Here is a 21,057-nt window from a genome sequence, read left to right on the forward strand (position 1 = left end):
ATCATATGCAAAAGTTTAGGTGATTTGCATCATCTTCTGGCCCAGAGGCCTGTTAACATTTTAAGACCCTTTCTTCAGAAAACTTATTTTTCTCTAAAGGTGATTAATCAAGCGCCACCCTCCAAAAGCATTAGATAAAGTTGCATTCCTACAGAGCAAAGGTGTGGTGGGCTATAACAAGAAAAAGAATTAACTCAAGGGTCCCAGGTTACAAACATTAAAGCTACTATTTACACCAATTATATTAATCAATACACTGCCAGGGACACAGTAGGTAAGGGCTATGGAAACTTAGCAGCAAACATTGGCCCAACAAGTGAAAATCCCTTCACCAATACAATTTCTAATCAATCTTTTAACTGCTCAAAGGAATCTGTGTTTAGACAGTTTAGAACATCTCCTGCCTCTCACAGTTGGGAGGCTATGAGCAATCACATGTGGCTGGAAAAACCTATTCAGGCAGGCTAGAGGACTTCCAAAGGAGTTTGTAGGTTGAAACACTATCAAACCCAGGCACGTTATTAACTGGAGCTGTAAGTTAACTCTTTCTTTCAGAGAGAGATAGTGGGGGACAGCCCCCCATAAAGTCAGAGGTATAGGTCAAAGCACAAAGCAGAAAGTAGGCAGACTCTGGTTTTGAGGGTAGATGCTGGAGAATTTCCAGGGGGACTCCTGAGGCTCAATCCCGCCTTTGTGTATGCTGAGCCTCCTTCCTCATGACCTTTGTAATGGGCGGAGTTCCTCATGCTGGCTACAGGCAGTGATAGAATTCCAGTTGAGCTATTCCAGATCCTGAAAGATGATGCTGTGGAAAGTGCTGCACTCAACATGCAATATGCACTCAATATGCAATATGCAATATGCACTCAATATGCAATATGCTGGCTCCCAGCAGCAACCCACTCCAGTGTTCTTGCCTGGAGAATCCCAGGGACGGGGGAGCCTGTTGGGCTGCCGTCTATGGGGTCGCACAGAGTTGGACACGACTGAAGCAACTTAGCAGCAGCAGCAGCAGGCATTTAATGCAATTCTTTCTAGAAGGTAAGTTTTGGATTGTGCCCCACTTTCACTAAAAAGGCTAGGGTTTGTGAGACAGAATGACCAAAATTTTGCAAGCAGAACTGAAAAGGAAGGCCATGATTTTCCATTTACTTACATGGTATTTTCCCTGTACTTCTTTACTTTGATTCACGTGCACACCATGAGCTTTTAAACAATTTAGCTTCCATTAAATTAACCACCCAAAGATTGTTTTCTCATGAAATGTTGAGCTTTAATACATTAAACTTGAGTGAACGTGTGAAACCCTAGTCACCTCACTCTTAATGAAGGCAGAACCCTAGGTTCATGCCCTTCTCCCCACTCTCTGCCCCTCTCCTTCTCTCTCTCTCCCCCAGTAGCCTCACTCTCTTTACTGTGTGGTCCCAGGCATGCCATGTTCTCCAGGATCTGTGATCTTTGGGTTTTCAAGGTTCTCTGATGGTTGCTGCTGAGGTGCACCTGCAATCATAATAAGACCCACAAGGGCTGGTCCAGTTGCAACGTTGTCTCTGGTTGGGAATGTGTCTGTGTCTTTTCATCACAGGTAGCATGGGAAAGGTTCAGGTGGTGCTAAAGAACTCACCTGCCAACGCAGGAGACATAAGAGATGCAAGTTCTATCCCTGGGTGAGGAATATCTCCTGGAGGAGGAAATGGCAACCTGCTCCAGTATCCTTGCCTGGAAAATTTCATGGGCAGAAGAGCCTGGCTGGCTACAGTCCATGGGGTCACAAAGCGTAGGACACAACTGAAAGATAAAATCAAAATCAATCAGCAATGACCCAGTGCCTTCAGGCATTCTTAAGTCAGAGAATCATTATCAAAATGCTGATACTGGCATAAAACAGTCTGCATGCATGGGTTAGTACATACATATATATTCCCTTGCTCTATTAGTTGAGAGGGCCTAGAAGAAGACATTCCCTAGAATTCCCTAGTAGCAATGAGCAAACCCAGTACCTGGATCTTGCTTTCTAATACCATTCTCCAACTAAATTAAAAAAGAATTGGCTGATTCTAGGTCTGAGTCAATGACTATGCACAATGAACCTGGGGGACATCTTATAATGCCATAAAATAAGGAAGTGTTTAACACACACACACGCATACACACACACACACAGAGTGATGGGAGTTTATATCAAATGGAAATAGGAACCAACTAAAAAAGCTCTCAATGTCAAAGCTGGAGCAATTTGAGTAACAAAAGAAGTAAAATAATAGTGGATTATAACCCAAATGATAACCCTGTATGCAAAACAGCAAAAGAGACACAGATGTATAGGACAGTCTTTTGGACTCTGTGGGAGAGGGAGAGGGTGGGATGATTTGGGAGAATGGCATTGAAACATGTATAATATTATATATGAAAGGAATCATCAGTCCAGGTTTGATGCATGATACAGGATGCTTGGGGCTGGTGCACTGGGATGGCCCAGAGGGATGGTAAGGGGAAGGATGTGGGAGGGGGGTTCAGGATGGGGAACACGTGTACACCCGTGGCAGATTCATGTTGATGTATGGCAAAACCAATACAATATTGTCAAGTAATTAGCCTACAATTAAAATAAATAAATTTATGTTAAAAATAAAATAAACAAGAGCTCATATTAATATAGCTAAATGATGGGAAAAAATAAAGAATTGAAAGATTAATGGTGCATGTAGAATTCCAAGTAATTTACATACATGAACTACATAAGTTTATGGTGGAGCATAACTTCCCACTCTGTAATTTTAGTTTGCACATAGATTAATTTTACACTTAAAAAAAAAACAAACAAAAAAAGAGTGACTTTACAGAAGTCTGACAATCACTATCTCAACCATATGAGCAAAGTTATTAACATTGATAATGCATATTTACAGCCTGTGCTCTTGATATGGTATGTCAAAAAGGTCAGTTTACCTCTGTGTTCTCCATCCCCAAAGTTCAGGATCTCAGTATACTACTGAGAAAGCATAAAGACGTTCTGCTGCTGCTGCTGCTGCTGCTGCTGCTAAGTGGCTTCAGTCATGTCCGACTCTGTGCGACCCCATAGATGGCAGCCCACCAGGCTCCCCCATCCCTGGGATTCTCCAGGCAAGAACACTGGAGTGGGTTGCCATTTCCTTCTCCAATGCATGAAAGTGAAAAGTGAAAGTGAGGTCGCTCAGTCATGTCCCGCTCCTAGTGACCCCATGGACTGCAGCCCACCAGGCTCCTCCGTCCATGGGATTTTCCAGGCAAGAGTACCAGAGTGGGTTGCCATTGCCTTCTCCTACCTTCTACAAAAACCTGGCAAGTACACCTCAATACCGTAAAAACACAAAAAGTAAGTAAGTAAGTAAATAAAGTCACTCAGCCGCGGCCAACTCTTTGCGACCCCATGGACCAGCCTACCTGGCTCCTTTGTCCCATGGGAGTTTCCAGGCAAGAGTAGGAGTGGGTTGCCATTTCCTTCTCCAGGAAAAAAACACAACACACACACACATACACACAAAACATAAAAACATTTTTAAAAACCCACAAAAAACAAAGAAAATCTGAGAAACTGCCACAGTGTAGGGAACTCTAATACAAGATTATGCCTAAATGTAATGTAGTATCTGAGTGAGATTCTGGATGAGAAAAAGTACATTAGGTAAAATCAAAAGTGGTCAAATAATATATGGACTCTTGCTCATTGTATAACAATATGTAGTCATTACTTAGAATGAATGCACCTCACTAAAGTAAATTAGGGAAACAATAGAAAGGATTATATGAAGCATATGGGAACTCTTTGTACTATCACTGCAATTCTTCTGTGACTCTCAAACTATTCTAAATAAAAATATATTAAAAACAAACACTCTCCTATGCTGGAAATAAGTTCCTTAGGATTGAAACCACTTACTAGTTGTGTGACTTTGAACAAATGAATTTTGATTCCTCAGTTTCCTCAACTGTAAAATACAGATAATAAGACCTAATCAATAAGCTTGTTGAGAGTGTTAAGTAATTTAATATAGGTAAAAACTTATAGAAATGCTTACCAGATACTAAGTACTGCATATGTTAAATTCTTGCTCCTATTACTACTCTATGCCATACCTACTCTACCATTCTGCTGCTATGAATCTACATTCTCCAGCAATGTTATCTCTAATGGGAACCATGTTATATCCTCTAGCAAAGTGTTTCCTGACTTGACAAAACAGAGGGTCATTTTATAGCTGTCTCACCTTCTAGGAGACATTTGGCAATGTTTGGAGTCATTTTTAGTTGACACATTGGGATGGGCAGACACTTCTAGCATGCAGTGGGTAGAAGCCAGGGATGCTGCTAAACAACTAATAATGTGCAGGACAGCCTATCACAAAAAGTAATTATTCCATCCAAAATGTCAATAGTGCTGAGGCTGAGAAACCCTGACTAGTTCCTTCCTTCCACAAGGATCTTTAAGAAGGACAAAGAAAACTGAAGACCCTCATTTATATGTTTCAAGGATAGCCTGAGTCTTATAATTTAGCAGGTCATATGTTTTCTATAGATCAGGAGAACAAAGTCCTTCTAAGATACATGGTAAAACCTCACAAAGCAATAACCCAAATCAGCATATCTCAGTAAAGTCATATGATTGCAAAAATAACCACAGTGTTTCCTTTTATTAAAGCATTTACATTTTTTTCTGAGCCAGAAATTGTTGGAGTATGCTTTTCCCAACATCAAAATGAATTAATTATTAATAAATTTTATTCCAAAGAATTTGGGATATTAAAATCACACTGTGAAAAACACAGGCATTGCTATAATTCTGTTGATTGGTGAGTAACTTATTTCATTGTTAAATAGGAAATATTCTGCCTTTAGACAGTATTAGTAAAGACAAAGTTCTTATGTTACCGAACTCTCAGATAAAAAATAACCTGAACCCAGGGTAGGCAAGGTGTGAATTAAGAGGCTGGAAGAAGGCTTGAGGGGCCATAGGAACTGCAGACACGTTATCGTCTCCTGGCTGACACAATAGCCATAACAGAGCCTCTCTCCTGGCTGATGCAGCAGCCATAGCAGCAGCCATAACATAACCATAACGTAGGCAGAACATAACCTCATATAACATAACCATGATGTCTCTCCAATGTAGCCCCAGTGCAGCAACACCCAGGGCCTTCATGGCGAAGCTCATACAGGCATATGGCACAAAGTAACCTGCGACCAAGCAAGCACCTTGTGACACGCATGCAACAGTGCTATAAGTAATCTCAGCCATAACAACCATGCAAAGTCATTGTTTACAGAATGTGGGGCAAGAGGTCATGAGAGTGTGGAGCAAGAGAGCCTGACTGGTGCCATCTTGCTAATTTCTCCACAACATGCATCTTACTTTGGCCACCTGATGTGAAGAGCCGACTCACTGGAATAGACCCTAATGCTGGGAAAGATTGAGGGCCGGAGGAGAAGGGGACGACAAAGGATGAGATAGTTGGATGGCATCATTGACTCAACGGATGTGAATTTAAGCAAACTCTGGGAGACAGTGAAGGACAGAGAAGCTAGGTGTGCTGTAGTCCATGGGGTTGCAGAGTTGGACTTGACTTAGCAACTAAACAACAACAAATTATTTTTCCAAATTATTTTCCTGTTTAGGTTATTACAGAATATTGAGCAGAGTTCTCTGTGCTATATACTAGGTCCTTGTTGGTTATCTATTTTAAATAGTACTGTGTATATGTCAATCTCAAACTCCCAGTCTATCCCTCTCCCCATCTTTCCCCCCTGGTAACCATAAGTTCAATATTTATTAAATTCATTTGTATCATATTCTTTTATTTTGATTCTGCATACAAGCGATATGAAATGTTATTTGTCTTCCTCTGACTTAGTATGATAACATCCAGGTCTGTCCATCTTGCTCCAAATGGCATTATTTCATTCTTTTTATGGCTGATTAATATTCCATTTTGTATATGTACTGTATCTTTTATCATTCCTCTGTCAAGGGGCATTTAGATTATCTCCATATCTTGGCTATTGTAAACAGCACTGAAATGAACATTGGGGAGCATGTATTCTTTTGGATTATGTTTTTCTTTGGGTGTATGGCCAGGAGTGGGAATGCTGCATCATATGGTAGTTCTATTTTAGTTTTTTTGAGGAGCCTTCATACTGTTCTCCATAGTGGGTGTACCAGTTTAGATTCAACAGTGTAGGCAGAGAAGGCAATGGCAACCCCCTTCAGTACTTCAAAAAATCCCATGGATGGAGGAGCCCGGTAGGCTGCAGTTCATGGGGTCGCTGAGTCAGACATGACTGAGTGACTTCACTTTCACTTTTCACCTTCATGCATTGGAGAAGGAAATGACAACCCACTCCAGTGTTCTTGCCTGGAGAATCCCAGGGACAGCGGAGCCTGGTAGGCTGTCATCTATGGGGTCGCACAGAGTTGGACACGACTGAAGCGACTTAGCAGCAGCAGCAGCAACAGTGTAGGAAGGTTCCCTTCTCTCCACACCCACTAGCAGGTCTGGACCAGTCTCTTAGGAAGTCATTGCTTTTTTCCCTGGATCCTGGTGCACACAGGACCTTGTGTCTACCTTCCAAGAATTTCTGTTTCCCCCAGTCCCGTGGAATTTCTGTGATCAAACCCTGTTGGCATTCAAAGTCAGATTCTCTGGGGTCTCCTCCCATTGCCAGACACCAGGCTTGGAAGCCTGATGTTGGGCTCAGGACTTTCACTCCTGAGAAATTCTATGGTATAATTATTTTCCAGTTTGTGAGATATGCAGGTATGAGATTTGATTTTATCATGATTACTCCCTCCCTACCATTCTGTTGTGGCTTCTTTTTTGTCCTTAGGTGTCAGGTATTTTTTTGGAAAGTTCCAACATTTTTATTGCTGGTGATGGTAGTTATGATTTTAGTGTTTTTGTATAGGGTTTAGCTCATGTCCTTCTACACTGCCATCTTGCCAACAATTCAAGATTGTATTTTATAATTTCCAAGGTAACCAGTAAGTTAATGATACTAAGAACATAACCGAAACTAAAAAGCTAGTAAAGAACATAAAAGTGGAAAATTTTTAAACACATAGCATTAATCAGTTCAGTTCAGTTGAGTTCAGTTGCTCAGTCGTGTCCGACTCTTTGCGACCCCATAAATCACAACACCAGGCCTCCCTATCCATCACCAACTCCTGGAGTTCACTCAAACTCACATCCATTGAGTTGGTGATGCTATCCAGCCATCTCATCCTCTGTTGTCCCCTTCTCCTCCTGCCCCCAATCCCTCCCAGCATCAGGGTCTTTTCCAATGAGTCAACTCTTCACATGAGGTGCCCAAAGTATTGGAGTTTCAGCTTTAGCATCAGTCCTTCCAATGAACACCCAGGACTGATCTCCTTTAGGATGGACTGGTTGGACTCTCAAGAGTCTTCTCCAACACCACAGTTCAAAAGCATCAATTCTTCGGCGCTCAGCCTTCTTCACAGTTCAACTCTCACATCCATATACGACCACTGGAAAAACCATAGCCTTGACTAGACGGACCTCTGTTGGCAAAGTAATATCTCTGCTTTTCAATATGCTATCTAGGTTAGTCATAACTTTCCCATTAATAGATCAATGCAAAATATAGATTAAAAAATTGAGAAGAGAAAAATGGAGGAGCACAAAATGCAAAGGACAAATTAAAAAGCATATTAGAATGAAAGATTTAAAAACATTGATTTCACTAATTGAAATAAATACAGATAGAATAAAGAAAGATTTTAGTTAGGATTAAAAAACTAAATAATTTTTTTCATGGAAATTAGGAGAAAGAAATAATAAAAACCAAGTGCAGAGTCAATGAAATTTAAAATATACTTTCAATAAGGAAAATTAGCAAAGTCAAAAGTTCATTTTCTAGATTATTATAATCATTTAAATATATGTTAAAATGTATAAAATAAAAAAGTCAAAATCACAAAGTACTAATGTTAGAAATTTTTAAAAGTCATTAAAATTTAAAATTAAAATAATACTGTAGAAATATTATGCATAGCTTTATTGTAATAAAATTGACAATTTAAATGCAATGGGAAAATTCTGTAAAACAATTTATTAAAATAAACAAAAGAACAGTTGTATACTTATTTAATGGAATTATTATTAAATTCATTAAATAAAACAGACATGTATTTATTGAGCACTTTAAAGTACATTGAATAAATTAAATAAACTGGGTTCATAACTAAATCTTCTTGTAACAATAACTCCAGGCCCAGATCTCTTCACTGATACATTCTATTATATATTTAAGGAAGAAATGTTACAAATCTTATATATTTTTGCTTTAGAAAATAGAGCAGAAGTTAATACTTACCAATGTATTATGTGAGTCCCATATAATTCCTATATAGGAACATTATAAAAAAAATTACATACTAACTTTACTCTTAGCAATAAAAGTAAAATAATTGCCAAAAATTTAGCAAAGCAAATCCAGCAATGTTTTTAAAATGTCCAATAATACGAAGTTGATTCAAAATTAAACAATTCTTGTAACACACACTACACTAACAGAATTAAGTGTGTGTTTATAAATTTCAGTAGCCACAGAAAAAGCATTTGACTTATTTCCACACTCATTCACAATCCTAAAATCTTAGCAAATATGCAATAGGTGAAAATTTCCTCTATTTAATAAAGAAAATCTGGTGGAAAAATACATCTACTATTATACTTAATGACAACATATTAAGATTGGGAATAACCCAAGGTAATCTCTTCTCACTACTTCAACATGGTGTTGAAAAACTTAGAACACTAAGGGAATGAAAAACCTGCACAAAAGTTGAAAGGAAAAAAGTAAACATAAATACATACGTAATATATATGCATGCATGCTAAGTCACTTCAGTCATGTCTGACTCTGCAATCATGGACTGTAGCCCTGCAGGCTCCTCTGTCTATAGAGATTTTCCGGGCAAGAATATAGGAGTGGGTTGCTGTGCCATTCCATGATAATTATAAATAAATTTATATAGAGATGAACATAGGAATAAAGAGCTATGGATACTGAAGTTGAAGTGATTTAGTTTTCACCATTCAAGAAAACAGTTAAGAATAAACCTATGAAAAATTTAAAACATCAAGCCTGAGAGTCTTAAAAGCCCTCTCCCAAAAGGAAACTCAATTTTATTACATTTTCTATCAATATATGAAAGGCAATATATGAAAATAAATCCCAGGATTTTCTACAAACATGATTTATAACAGACATGGCTTGTTGGGTCCATTTGTTTTGACAATTTATTCTGCTACATGTTGTATTGAATAGATGTAAAAGAAACATGGTTGCAATTAAGAAAGTTAACAAAAATTTATTTTGTTGGCAATAACAGAACACTAAACTATTAAACATACCTAAGAATTGCTAGCTCATGCTACCCATATTTGTTTAAGTGGACAAATGTTAAAACTACAATAATGTTTTTTCTTTATTCACTAAAATAGAAATAAGATGTTTTTTCAAGGATTCCTAATGATTTTTATGATTCCATATGATTAAATTTTTCTCCTTTTAACTAAAACTACTTTGTATTTTCATCAGTCTTATGTGTAATTTATAAGAATTGCTGTATCAATCCTTATCATTTGAAAGAATTTTTAAAAATTAATTGTCCCTATGTTTGAGGGTTCAAAGTTAGTGATCTGTGTAAAACAGTAAACCTTTCCATTCCATGTTTTATTGTGATCTTCTCCAATGGGACAATTTTCTTCTGTTAATTTTGTTTTTTTCCAAACTACACTCCTTCCAATACAAATCTTCTCAGCTAACCCAATGGGATTAACATTGTGTTGATCATGGCAGGAATTATTGAGGACTCTCATAGGAGTCTATTCCATAGCAGAGGTCTTTCTTATATACTAAGTGTCACCTAGATGACTTTTCAAGTCTATTTTATTACTTTCTTCTCAATTTAATGTTTTTATAAGTTTAGTCAGTTCAGTTCAGTTCAGTTCAGTCCCTCAGTCATGTCCGACTCTTTGCAACCCATGAATCGCAGCACACCAGGCCTCCTTGTCCATCACCAACTGCCAGAGTTAACCCAAACATGTCCATTGAGTCGATGCCATCCAGCCATCTTATCCTCTGTCATCCCCCTTCTCCTCCTGCCCCTAATCCCTCCCAGCATCAGAGTCTTTTCCAATGAGTCAACTCTTCACATGAGGTGGCCAAAGTATTGGAGTTTCAGCTTCAGCATCAGTCCTTCCAATAAACATCCAGACTGATCTCTTTTAGGATGGACTGGTTGGATCTCCTTGTGGTCCAAGGCACTCTCAAGAGTCTTCTCAACACCATAGTTCTAAAGCATCAATTCTTCTGTGCTCATCTTTCTTCACACTACAACCCTCATATCCATACATGACCACTGGAAAAACCATAGCCTTGACTAGACAGACCTTTTTTGGCAAAGTAATGTCTCTGCTTTTTAATATGCTATCTGGTTAGTCATAACTTTCCTTCCAAGGAGTAAGCATCTTTTAATTTCATGGCTGCAATCACCATATGCAGTGATTTTGGAGCCCACAAAAATAAAGTCTGACACTGTTTGCCCATCTATTTGCCATGAAGTGATGGGACCAGATGCCATGATCTTAGTTTTCTGAACGTTGAGTTTTAAGCCAACTCTTTCACTCTCCTCTTTCAATTTCATCAAGAGGCTTTTTAGTTCCTCTTCCCTTTCTGCCATAAGGGTGGTGTCATCTGCATATCTGAGGTTATTGATATTTTTCCTGGCAATCTTGATTCCAGCTTGTGCTTCTTCCAGCCCAGGGTTTCTCATGATGTATTCTGCATAGAAGTTAAATAAGCAGGGTGACAGTATACAGCCTTGACATACTCCTTTTCCTATTTGGAACCAGTCTGTTGTTCCATGTCCAGCTCTAACTGTTGCTTCCTGACCTGCATATAGGTTTCTCAAGAGGCAGATCAGGTGGTCTTGTATTCCCAACTCTTTCAGAATTTTCCACAGTTTATTGTGACCCACATAGTCAAAGGCTTTGACATAATCAATAAAGCAGAAATAGATGTTTTTTCTGGAAGTCTCTTGCTTTTTCCATGATCCAGTGGATGTTGGCGATTAGATCTCTGGTTCCTCTGCCTTTTCTAAAACCAGCTTGAACATCTGGAAGTTCACGGTTGACGTATTGCTGAAGCCTGGCTTGGAGAATTTTGAGCATTACTTTCCTAGCATGTGAGATGAGTGCAACCGTGCAGTGTTTGAGCATTATTTGGCATTGCCTTTCTTTGGGATTGGAATGAAAACTGACCTTTTCCAGTCCTGTGGCCACTGCTGAGTTTTCCAAATATGCTAGCATATTGAGTGCAGCACTTTCACAGCATCATCTTTCAGGATTTTAAATAGCTCAACTGGAATTCCATCACCTCCACTAACTTTGTTCATAGTGATGCTTTCTAAGGCCCACTTGACTTCACATTCTAGGATGTCTGGCTCTAGGTGAGTGACAACACCATCGTGATTATCTGGGTCATGAAGATCTTTTTTGTACAGTTCTTCTGTGTATTCTTGCAACCTCTTCTTAATATCTTCTGCTTCTGTTAGGTCCATACCATTTCTGTCCTTTATTGAGCCCATCTTTGCATGAAATGTTCGCTTGGTATCTCTAATTTTCTTGAAGAGATCTCTAGTCTTTCCCATTCTGTTATTTTCCTCTATTTCTTTGCATTGATTGCTGAGGAAGGCTTTCTTATCTCTCCTTGCTCTTCTTTGGAACTCTGCATTCAGATGTTTATATCTTTCCTTTTCTCCTTTGCTTTTCACTTCTCTTCTTTTCACAGTTATTTTTAAGGCCTCCCCAGACAGCCATTTTGCTTTTTTGCATTTCTTTTCCGTGGAATTGGTCTTGATTCCTGTCTCCTGTACAATGTCACAAACCTCCATCCATAGTTCATCAGGCACTCTGTCTATCAGATCTAGTCCCTTATATGTATTTCTCACTTCCACTGTATAATCATAAGGGATTTGATTTAGGTCATACCTGAATGGTCTAGTGGTTTTCCCTACTTTCTTCAATTTAAGTCTGAATTTGGCAATAAGGCATTCATGATCTGAGCCACAGTCAGCTCCTGGTCTTGTTTTTGCCAACTGTATAGAGCTTCTCCATCTTTGGCTGCAAAGAATATAATCAATCTGATTTCGGTGTTGACCATCTGGTGATGTCCGTGTGTAGAGTCTTCTCTTGTGTTGTTGGAAGAGGGTGTTGCTATGACCAGTGCATGCTCTTGGCAAAACTCTATTAGTCTTTGCCCTGCTTCATTCCGTATTCCAAGGCCAAATTTGCCTGTTACTCTGGGTGTTTCTTGACTTCCTACTTTTGCATTCCAGTCCCCTATAATGAAAAGGACATCTTTTTTGTGTGTTAGTTCTAAAAGGTCTTGTAGGTCTTCATAAAACCTCTCAATTTCAGCTTCTTCAGTGTTACTGGTTGGGGCATAGCCTTGGATTACCATGACACTGAATGGTTTGCCTTGGAAATGAACAGAAATTATTTTGTCATTTTTGAGATTGCATCCCAGTAGTGCATTTTGGGCTCTTTTTTTGACCATGATGGCTCCTCCATTTCTTCTAAGGGATACCTGCCCTTAGATATAGTAGTAGATATAATGGTCATGTGAGTTTAATTCGCCCATTCCAGTCCATTTTAGTTCTCTGATTCCTAGAATGTCGACGTTCACTCTTGCCATCTCCTGTTTGATCACTTCCTATGCAATATTGCTCTTTACAGCACTGGACCTTGCTTCTATCGTCACATCCACAACTGGGTATTATTTTTGCTTTGGCTCCATCCCTTCATTCTCTCTGGAGTTATTTCTCCACTGATCTCCAATAGCATATTGGGCACCTACCAACCTGGGGAGTTCCTCTTTCAGTATCCTATCATTTTGTCTTTTCATGTTGTTCATGGGGTTCTCAAGGCAAGAATACTGAAGTAGTTTTCCATTCCCTTCTCCAGTAGACCACATTCTGTCAGACCTCTCCACCATAACCCGTCTGTCTTGGGTGGCCCCACTCAGCATGGCTTAGTTTCATTGAGTTAGACAAGGCTGTGGTCTATGTGAACAGATTGTCTAGTTTTCTGTGATTATTATTTCAGTGTGTCTGCCCTCTGATGCCCTCTCACAACACCTACCATGTTACTTGGGTTTCTCTTACCTTGGACATGGGCTATCTCTTCACAGCTGCTCCAGCAAAGCACAGCTGCTGCTCCTTGCCTTGGACGAGGTCACCCCTCCTGACCTTGAACATGGAGTAGCTCCTCTGGGCCCTCCTGCTCCAGCACAGCTGCCGCTCCTTGGAAGTGGGGTTGCTTCTCTCGGAGGCCGCTAAATGTCATAGTAACTAACAGACTTCCCTGGTGGCTCAGATGGTAAAGCATCTGTGTACAATGAGGGAGACCCAGGTTCAATCCCTGGGTTGGGAAGATCTCCTGGAGAAGGAAATGGCAACCCACTCCAGTACTATTGCCTGGAAAATCCCATGGATGGAGGAACCTGATACACTACAGTCCATGGGGACCCGCAAAGAGTCGGACACGACTGAGCGACTTCACTTTCACTTTTACCTATACAGGTGTGATCTTGCTGCTTGATTTTTAAATGCCTTTGTTTTCTAAGTTGAAAAATGAGGGTAATAACAGTCCTGTATCATAGAAATATTTTGAACATTAAATAAGGTAATGTGAAATGAGAAAACACATACAGAACACTTAAAAGAGAACACTGAATATTTTTGGTGCACAAGAAATGCTGCTTACTGTTACTACCTATTGCTACAACTAATGCCACCAAAACTTTTAAACTATTAGACATTTAAGAGAAGGGGTTTTGTCTTATTTATCTTTATATCTCAGCAAAAAAAAAAAGTGCCTAGTACATAATGGATGTAAAGAAACATTTATTGAATAAATAAATACATGAGTGAATGTGATTCAAGGTCTATTTTCTACAGATTTTTTTTGTGTGTGTTTATCTTTTTTTGGACTCCTTGACAATAGATGTCTTTACCGACACTATCATCATGATCATTGTTTCAAGAAGGCCTCCTTCCACACAATAAGCCATTCTTTTGTAGTTTCTCATATACTGGTTGTGAAGTGGTTTTTTTAGCATGTAAAGGAAATGGGATCATCAAAAGCTTATTTACAGGAGGAAGTATTAGAAATTTACATTTTTAACTCCCCTGTCTTCTAAATCTGAAAGTATTGAAAATAAATCAGAAGGAGGTGGACCTTAGTGCATCGCAGAACACGAAAGTATCCAGAGGAAAATTATTTGGAATATCTAAGAAAATCAAAGATTCCCAAGTTTCCCGTAAAGTCCGGAGAAAAACCCAAAGAATACTCAGTTGTCACACGTGTCAGAGCATTGCTTTGATGGTATGAAGTGAAAGTTTGAACCCGCCACATTGGTAGGCACTTGGCTATAGGACTCCGCCTGATGGAGCTGATGATGGAAACCCTGGAGAGGACCTATCCAGGTGAACTTAATTGCCTCCTTATGCCTTACAGGATCACACCACCCCCATTTACACATGAAAAAGCCTGGAAGCAGAGAAGCCACCCACTGTCCCCATGTCACCAGAGAACCATTGGAGAAGTTCTGGTTCTGCAACTGAACTATCATTTTCTGCCAGTGGCCTCCACATGCGATACTTGACAGCATACCTAGTAGGAAACAGTAAAGATGAATATAAAAGCTCCGTATACCCTTTTGCAGGGCTTCCCCAGTGACTCAGCGGTAAAGACTCCGCCTACAATGTGCGAGCTGCAGGAGACCTGGGTTTGATCCTTGGGTCGGGAAGATTCCCTGGAGGAGGGCACTGGCAACCCACTCTAGTACTCTTGCCCAGAGAAGCCATGGGACAGAGGAGCCTTGCAGGCTGCAGTCCATAGGGTCACAAAGAGTCGGAAACTACTGAAGCGACTTGCAAATAGATATGGCTGGCATATCCATTTGCAAGGACTTGTGGGTATGAAGGAGGAAAATAAAACTAAATATTATAATCGTTAGATATTAGTGAGGCACTAGAAAAAAATGCATATGTGATATTAAGAGCTCCCATGGAAAGAAGCATAATACATTGCATGGGACAAAAAATAATTTCTACATGCAAAAATGTAATAGAATAAACTGAAAGGCATATCCTAGGAAATTTCACAATAAATTTTAAAAGTTTTGAAATTCCCATAACTTATATCAAGGACAGATTCATAAACCCTAACATTCAAGTAATAGTTTTTAGGAAGAAAAATAGTAAAAGATGATGAGATAGCAAATTAAAGAAATGATAAAGACATTTTGCATGAATAGGAATGCTAGTTTCTCCTAATGGAAATGGATATACAATTTTATATAGGGCTAATGAAAAAAATTAACACACCCAGATTTGAACTAAATAGATCCTGGTAACATTTCTGCAGCTTCCAAATTAAAAGCATACCTTACAAGCTCCCACATAGGTAAAACTTGTTTTCAGTCAGAAAAGAAAACAGACTAGCATTGGCCTTCTCAACTACCACATTGGAACACACGGGAAAATATTTGCAGAAAAAAAGAAAGAGAAAGAAATAGAGAGAAAAAGAGAAATTATCCTTTTCCCTAATGTCCAAATGTCACCTGAAATCAGCCAAGTATTCCTAACCTGGTCTACTCAATGTCCAGTATTAATCATCAAAACAAAAAAGAATTTCTACTAAATCATTTCAGCATGATTTTATCTCTAGAATCTTGAAAGACACTTGAAAGTCAAGGCAACCCAAACCTTGGTGTAACTTGCTATCAAGAAGTGAAACAGCAAAATCCTAGAGGGCTAAAATAAATTCAGTCTCAGGGTTGAGTATCTAACAAATATCTGTAGTGGATAATCAGTGAAGGAAGGGTATTCAAAGAATAGCAGAGCAGAACTTCATGGGAAATGTTCAATATAACAAATAGAATGTATCACAATATACCTTTTATAAATAGTCAGCCCAACACTGTACATCCACCTTCCGAATAAATTTTTCAAGAAAGCTTCCCTTCCTGAAGATGCATGATATAGCAAGGGTTCATGAACTTAAAATTAGAAACCAAAACAGGACAACAGAAAGAGTTGTTGATCCCTTTTGGAAACAAAGCAGATGTCCTCTGCATCAAAGAAAACTAGCAATCTCTGCATGAGCAGAAGTCTCTGCTATTAGCAATAGGCTGGAAGCATGAGACGGTGAAAAAGGAGAATAAAATTTAGAGCCACAGAAATGTGATGATATAAGCAGTTTATCTAGACTGACATGAAGGTCACAATTCTACTTCCTCCAAACAAAGAGGCTTTAACCCCAAAGAAACTGGGAATGATTGATTGACATTAATGCAGACTTGTGCTGATGTTATCCCAGTAAATTATTTCTAATTTTTATCTCTATATATTTTGTCACTCTTCAAATTATTTTATTTAAAGATATTTTTACATTTTACTGATATTTTGTCTTTTACCAATAATGTTACACATTCATTGTAACAAAACGAACCCTTGCCACACAGTAGGTCCTTATTAGTTATCTATTTTATATATAATGGTGTGCATATGTTAATCTCTATTTCCCAATTTATCCTTCTCCCTCCTTTCACCCTTGGTAACCATAAGGTTATTTTCTGCACCTGTGACACTGTTTCTGTTTTGTAAATAAGTTAATTTGTACCATTATTTTTAGGTTCCACATCTAAGCAATATCGTAAGGTATTTGTCCTTCTCTGTCTGACAGTTTCACTCAGTATGACAATCTCTAGGTTCATCCATGTACTGCAAATGGAATTATTTATGGCTAAGTAATATTGCATTGTGTGTGTGTGTGTGTGTATCACATCTTCTTTATCTATTCCTGTCGATGGACATTTAGATTGCTTCCATGTCCTCGCTATTGTAAATACTGCTGCAATGAACACTGAGGTCTATGTAGCTTTTTAAATTACAATTTTCTGAAGGTATATACCCAGGAATGGGATTGTTGGATCATATGGTAGCTCTATTTTTACTTTTTTAAGGAGCTTCCATACTGTTCTCCAAAGTGGCTGTGCCAATTTACATTTCCACTAACAATTTAGAAGTGTTTCTTATCCTCCACACTCTCTCCAGCATTTATTTTTTTTATAAATTTTCTTGACCATGGTTATTCTGACTGACATGAGGTAATACCTCATTATAGTTTTGATTTCCATTTATCTACTGATTAGTGATGTTGAACATCTTTCATGTGGCTGTTGGCCATCTGTATGTCTTCTTTGGTGAAATACCTATTTAGATCTTTGCCTATTTTTCAACAGGGCTTTATTTGTTATTGTTGTTATTGAGCTGCATGAACTGTTTGTATATTTTGGAGCAATCTTTTTGGTTGCTTCCTTTGCAAATACTTTCTCTCATTCTCTGGGTTGTCTTTTTGTTTTGTTTATGCTTTCCTTTGTTTTACAAAAACTTTAAAGTTTAATTAGGTTCCATTTGTTTAATTTGTTGTTGTTTTTTTTTTCCATTATTCTAGGAGGTAGCAAAAAAGATCTTGCTTTGATATTCTTTTCTGTTCTTCAGTTAGTACTAGCTAATTCACACTCCAAATCTTATCAGAGAATTTTATGATTAGATGAAAACAGAATTAATGCTGGTTTTATTTTAAATAAAACTCTAATGCAGAATGAGCAATGCATTATACACAGCACACTTTATTAATTTTTTGTTAATCCAACCCATTATGTTATTATATGACTTGGTTTGGTAAAGCATAAGTTTTTTAAGTCAAACTAATTTGTTTCTATAAGTGAGGTTCTTATTCCAACTGGCTAGATGATCCTGTTTATGTGTTTCAGTTTCTATGAGCTTCAGTTTCTTCATCTGAAAAGCAGATTATGAAACTTGTTCCTCGAAGTCTTTCATTTATTCACCTTACGTCAAAGGTTTTAATATCTAATAATATATGTTAGCCTTCTCTTTTCATTTGAATACTAAACACATTATGCATATATACATGTACACGTACATATACATGTACATATACATGCACATATATACATGTGTACATGTATACATATATATATGATATGCTGCTGCTGCTGCTAAGTCGCTTCAGTCGTGTCCAACTCTGTGCGACCCCATAGACGGTAGCCCACCAGGCTCCCCCGTCCCTGGGATTCTCCAGGTAAGAACACTGGAGTGGGTTGCCATTTCCTTCTCCGATGTGTGAAAGTGAAAAGTGAAAGTGAAGTCGCTCAGTCGTGTCCAATTCGTAGAGACCCCATGGACTGCAACCTACCAGGCTCCTCCGTCCATGGGATATTCCAGGCAAGAGTACAGTATATAAAACATTTATATAATTATTTTATTAAATTATAAATATGTTGGAATTTTATATAATTTTATATGTACTATTGTAGTAATATAATATGATATTACATAATTTTAAAATATTTGATATGACATGTATACAATTTAACAATTAAAATATCCATTGAAAATAAACTCATGCCTTCTAATGAAGGACAGATCAGAAGGATTTGGTATATAAGACAAAAGCTGGAGTAAGTCTAAGCAAAATTTTCTGTGTCAAAAAAGTGAGTTTCAAAATGTTTAAATAACTTTGGCTGAGTATCTAAACTATTAAAATCTAAGTCAGGAATGCTGGGCTGATTTCAGGGACATAAGAATAAAAGACAATTTCTAGTCAGTCTGGTTTCCTCGTTTATATAGATTTAAGAAGATAAATATAATTACTTGGAGAGGCACTACTAAATTACACTAATTGAGAATTTTAAATTTGCTGTATTATTTTTTGGTTAAATGCCCAATATGTAACAGGGGTGACTGAAGTGCTCTTTTCACCAGAACATTGAATGAACAGCATTATGATACTAGTTGCAATGCAGGGAAAGAAGAGTGGTCTTAAATACAATACTGTCTTCATAAAAATGATCATTTTAATTCTGCTAAAATTCATTTCAAAAATAAATAGATAATGAATTCCATAATCAAACCCATGTAAGCAAAATGTGGGGAAAGAATAAAGCTAGCAGGCATTTTGGTTTTCTTCTTTGCTTATTGTCATAGTTTCAAACTGGTGGTCTCAAAGTGGGTAATTTCTTTTATTAAGTATTTTTTATTGAATGGACTCAATAAAACTTAGTTTTAACAATTAAAATAACATAAATCTACAAGCATTCATCATGATAATATGAAAAAACTTCTTCCTTTCCTTTATTACTATACACTGAAATTAATTAAATTATTAAACTAAAGCGAGGCCTTTGTGTTGCAGAATGGAGGAGTGTGTTAAGAAAGAGGAGCATCTTCAACTAATGGTAAATTTATCAAATTTTATGCAATGTCTCATCAGAATGTCATGTTAAACTCTCTAGGCCTAGTTTAGAAGTAGACAGAGCATAAAAGTTAACCAGACTTCTGGAAGAAAAACCAAGTTTGCAAAAGAAGCACAAAGCCCATCCCAACACACACCTACTCAATTATTCCTCCTTGCTCTTCACAGGCAATACTCATGGACTTGAGAACAGAACAGATTTAAACTAAAGCAAGATATGACCTGTTTATATCAGATTTTTAAAATATCAAGTTATTATTATACTTATGAATCATTCTACTTTTTAATATGTAGTTTAACATGCATTTTAATAAGGCAAGTAATTTTAACAATATTTGAAGTCCACAGACCCTAAATCCTTGTAAATTTTAAGTGTGAAACACAAGACTTAGGTTTAAAAATCCTCTTACTTAAGGACTGTCTCAATTATCTCCATGAGCAGTATTTGAAAATTCCTTTTTCATACAAGATAATTAGAGAAGTATGCCCATGGGAGGAAATAGAGATTGGGTTTGTTCCCTACTATTGGATTGGCCAAAAAGCTTCATTCAGGTTTTCTGTAATATGTTATGGAAAAATCTGAACTAAATGTTTCAATAATCCAATACAAAACACAGTAAGCTAAAACAGAGACACTGTCTTACCATGACCCAAATAACATCATTAATAAAGATCTCATAGAAAAATGTTCTCTGTAGTTTGATAGTATGAGAAAAAGTCATAGGCTGTGAAGACTCAGACAGGTCTAAGATATAGTTCAAAATGTGTAAGAGTGATTTGATACTTGTTTCTTTGGGAATTTCACATGCTTCCAAGTCTGTTTCCTTTCTGGTAAACTGGTGATGGGCTTCCTAGGTGGTTCAGTAGTAAAAGAATCCACCTGCCAGTGTAGGAGACATGAATTGGATCCCTGTGTCCGGAAGATTCCCTGGTGAACGAAATGGTAACTCACTCCAGTATTCTTTCCTGGGAAATCTCATGGGCAGAGGAACCTGACAAGCTACAGTCCATGGCATCACAGAGTCAGACATAATTGAGTGAGTGAGCACAAACTGGGGATAATGATTTCTATTTCACTGAATTATTGATAAAGACAGATAACAGCATAGCATGAAAAATGACAAGCACAATGTCAGGAAAATAATTTTCTGAGTATATTATAATTTCCTTCTAATTTCTAATTAGAAAACTTAAAAGGAAATTTCTAATTTTCTTCCTGCCAGTTTGCTAGTAGCAAGTAGCACAGGCACTATATTCAAAACTCCTATTTTTACTATTTCAGAAAAATCATTGTATTTCTTTCTTCTAACCTGTAACATGAAACTTCAGCTTCTGTGCTAGGATTGTGGGGTTCAGAGCTGAAATTTAAAACAAATTTCTTATGAGAAAAGATATCTGTGAGTGTGTGTGTGTGTGTGTCTGTGTGTGTGCTCATCCACATTTATATATTGGGGGTGAAGTGAAATGATAGAGAAACAGAGGTTAATACAAAAAAAAAATGATTATGTGGCATAAAAGATGAAGTTTTTATTGAAACTATGTGGAAGAATTAAGGAGCATCATTAGCAAGAGAAGGGACGAGTAGGAGAGCAAAAAAGCAGAGTGCAAAGACCATAGCCTGAAAAAATTCCTTTGTCCTATCTGAATAGAG

General features: G+C 37.7%; 1 long non-coding RNA gene across 1 annotated transcript in view; it reads right to left on the bottom strand.

The window, feature by feature from the left end:
- Nucleotides 1-1,203: 1,203 nt before the first annotated feature.
- LOC129659970 (uncharacterized) overlaps nt 1,204-21,057 on the bottom strand; it is a 63,427-nt gene continuing 43,573 nt past the window's right edge. Inside the window, exon 3 of the long non-coding RNA XR_008718265.1 lies at nt 1,204-1,788. This is a non-coding gene — a long non-coding RNA (uncharacterized LOC129659970). The remainder of the gene's footprint in view (nt 1,789-21,057) is intronic.

Source organism: Bubalus kerabau, chromosome 9 (assembly GCF_029407905.1).
Source record: "Bubalus kerabau isolate K-KA32 ecotype Philippines breed swamp buffalo chromosome 9, PCC_UOA_SB_1v2, whole genome shotgun sequence".
NCBI lineage: Eukaryota > Metazoa > Chordata > Mammalia > Artiodactyla > Bovidae > Bubalus > Bubalus kerabau.